Source organism: Quercus robur, chromosome 6 (assembly GCF_932294415.1).
Source record: "Quercus robur chromosome 6, dhQueRobu3.1, whole genome shotgun sequence".
NCBI classification, from domain to species: domain Eukaryota; kingdom Viridiplantae; phylum Streptophyta; class Magnoliopsida; order Fagales; family Fagaceae; genus Quercus; species Quercus robur.
Genome location: NC_065539.1, coordinates 47,851,582 through 47,855,116, shown reverse-complemented (window position 1 = coordinate 47,855,116; position 3,535 = coordinate 47,851,582). Strand labels below are relative to the sequence as shown.

Sequence of the window (3,535 nt, the reverse complement as noted above, 5' to 3'; positions counted from 1 at the left end):
TCAAATAATATATACATATAATTCTGTATGTTCAATGTACACATTTTTCAAAGAAACTGCATACTTGTATACATTCAACACGTGTAATTTTTCAAGAATGTACACAAATCTATATATTCAACGTACACAAAATTTTGAAAATATGTAAATAATTATATATATTAAATGTACATATTTTTCAAAAAATGTAAACAATAATGCACAGTGTACACAATTATCTACAATGCATACAATATTTAAAAGAATGTACACAATTCTGTACATTTAATATACACTTTTCAAATGAACACAATTTTTCACATTCAACAATGTATACAATTTTTCAAACAATGTACATAATTCTATATATTCAATGTACACATTATTTAAAAATGTACAAAATTTTGTATATTGAACATAAATATTTTTCAAAGGGATAATTACATCCCCCTACTTTGAGGTTTGGGGAAATGACACTCCATCCCAAACCTTAGGTTTGGATAATTACACATTATGCACAATATGCTTTTCATATCGTGCATTCATCTTTTGATATACTTCACAAAGACCGGATCATTTAGTTATTTTTGCGCAAGTCTATTCCTTCTTTTCGTGTGAATCTACAAGCATTTATAAAAACTAAGTATTAGACTATTAGTGAATAATTAAACCATTGGAATTTTCTATGAAATAAAGTAGCTTATCAAGGGATAAAATCTACTTATCTATATATATATATAAAACCGAAGCTTTTGAAGTTCCCACAATTTTCCACGTCAGCACAGTATTAAAAAAAAAAAAAAACTTTTTAAGACTAAAAAAAAAACTGGCATTATCAAAAAGGGAAAAAAAAAAACACCCAAAAATTTCAAACCGGCATTATCAAAAAGGAAAAAAAAAAACACCCAAAAATTTCAGCCCTTAAAAAACAAAGCTCAAAGCCTAAAAAAAGGCTAAAACCAAAAATTTCGTCAGCACAATATTTAAAAAAAAAAAAAAAAAAAAAAATTTAAGAGAAAAAAAAAAAAAACCGGCATTATCAAAAAGGAAAAAAAAAACCCAAAAATTTCAGCCCTTAAAAAACAAAGCTCAAAGCGTAAAAAGAGGCTAAAACCAAAAATTTCGTTCTCCCCAAAACCAAAACCCGATGAAAAAAAAAAAAAAACTCTCTCCCCCTTAAACGCAAACACAGTAACGCAAACTCATCAAACTCCCTCTCTTCTTCTTCACACAGTCCCATCTCCATCTTCAAACGCACAATTTCCTCCATGCCTCTCTCTACATACACGTTCCCCTTCCTCCAATCTTTGTCCCTTCTCTACCTTCAAACCCCTAAACTATAGTCCACAGGCGCCAGCCACCCACTCCTTTAGTGATAGAAAGTTTTTGATTTTGAGACTTTACCATCTGACCAGATTCTCTCTGCAAACATTACCGGTAAGTTTTTATTTTGTTCTATAATTTGGGATGTTAAATATGATTTAGGGTTTCGTTTTTGGTTGTTAAATATGATTTAGGGTTTCGTTCTTGGTTGTTAAATATGATTTGAGAGAATTTAGTTGAATTCAAGGCGACAACCCTCCTAAACATTATTAGACAAGAAGAGAATAGTTTTTTATGGAATCATATTTGCTACCTCTTATTGCTTGAGCCATAGCTTACATACAATTATGACAAATTCATTTAAAGCTATTAAAGATGTGTGTTTGAGACTTATTAAGTTTTGTTACAAGGTGAATATTTTATATCAATATCTATTTGTTAGCATGTGTTTGAAAATTTTAGGATAAATGAGTTAGACTATAATTTGTTATTTTTTGCTTTCCAAATTACAAGTAGTGATATATCCTGTTAAATTGGCACTGCATTCTTCTTTTTTATAATAAATAAAAAAATTGAAAAAATTTGTTCTTCCATTGGACCTTTAAAGCTTTCAATTTGAAACTTTTGTTGTGAAAAATAACTGGTAGTGATGTTTGTGGCAGATTCGAATTTAGGATTGAGGTCAATCTCGATGCCATGGTTAGTTTTCTATATCGTATGTACTTTGCGTATAGTTTATTGTTTATGATGCTTTGTTTACTCACCTATTTAGAGTAATGTTCATGTTACAGACACATCTAAGAATTTGGAAGCCCATTTTGAAGAATGCTAGCACTCTAGCAGAGAAGTTCCCCATGGAAGTCACACAAGATCTATGTTTATTTGTACTCCCTCAAATAGCAGCATAATTAGGTAGGATTTCTTACGATTTGTGTTATCATTGTTGCTAGGTTGAAAGTATTCTATGATATATGCAGATAGCTAATTACTGATTAATAAGCCTACAAGTTGCGTGAGAACTTATTTGGAAATACATGGTAATGGTGGAAGCATTTTTTAGATAGAAATTATGGGAAAATTTTGCTAATAATAATAGATAATTTTTCTGGGCGGTGATTGTTTAATGCAAATTGTTGGGATGGGTTTTAGGGCCAAGAAAGTTGAGAGTTATGGACACAAACTTAAGTTATGCAAGGTTACATGTATTGGTAGAATTGGTTGCGTGTTTAAGTTTGGAATAGGTGTGTATCATAGTGTTTACTAATTGAATTTGAGACATTAACATTAACTTGGCATTTGTTTAGAGAAATTAAACAACTACATGAAAGATTATGTGTTTTGTATGTTTGCTTTTGTTTACTGTGTGTTTTAATATGGATGCAGGTGGGATAATAAATTTGTGCTGTCCTACTAGGCAAGAAGCAAAGGCAACCATGAGATTTCAAAGGGTGATTGGAGATGATAATTTAAATGGAAGTTTTAGCTAGATGACATGACTAACAATTCCTATTAAGAAGAGTATTTAGTAAACCGTATATCAATGATATGTTATAAATGACTAAGTTTGGTTATATATATAGCAAAAAATTGTAAAAGAGTCATGAAGGTAAAATTGAAAAGCTACATACTGATGCTTTTGTAATTACTTATTTGAAATTCAAACCGGTTTCAAAAATATAGTTTGTGGTTTAGAGCATTTTCTGTTTTCACTAATTGTGTTTTGCTTCCATGTACCTGTTTTTAAAATACATGTAAATTTGGTCAAATTTTAATTTTTATGCCTTACAGGGAGGAGTACATAAATTTGATTTTGGAAGATGTTGGAAAAGTCAATATCAAGAGGGAGAGCAAAAAACTTTAGGTGGGTTCATTTTCTTATTTTCCTTTACTTTTAATCTCAGAAATGTGCATACTCTAAATGTGGTACATCTATTTTGTTATTTGTCGATTACATATAAAAAAAAAAATGTACAGGGTAGATTCTTCTTAAGAGATGCAACACAACAATCACCTTTCTCTCTCTCTCTCTCAATAGTGGAAAAAATGATTTCAGAAATTGTGTAAATTGGCATTATGTTGCCTTTTTAATCCCATTGAGGTCTAGCATCTTTGTTTACTGGCAATGTTAGAATTTAGATACATCTTGGACATCAAGAACGATTAATGTAATTTATGAAAGATATTTGATTGAATGAGTATGGAATTAACTATATTCGTGTAATTAATTGTATTG

At 30.0% G+C, this 3,535-nt stretch overlaps 1 long non-coding RNA gene across 2 annotated transcripts; it reads left to right on the top strand.

Annotated features, from left to right (window-relative positions):
• The first annotated feature begins 1,028 nt into the window (after positions 1 to 1,028).
• On the top strand, positions 1,029 to 2,998 carry LOC126689158 (uncharacterized). 2 transcript variants are annotated; one of them, XR_007644435.1, is made up of 3 exons: positions 1,029 to 2,001; positions 2,094 to 2,214; positions 2,686 to 2,998. It is a non-coding gene; the product is annotated as an uncharacterized LOC126689158 (long non-coding RNA). The 2 variants fall into 2 exon arrangements; XR_007644434.1 differs by having other exon boundaries at positions 1,029 to 2,214.
• Positions 2,999 to 3,535: the final 537 nt, after the last annotated feature.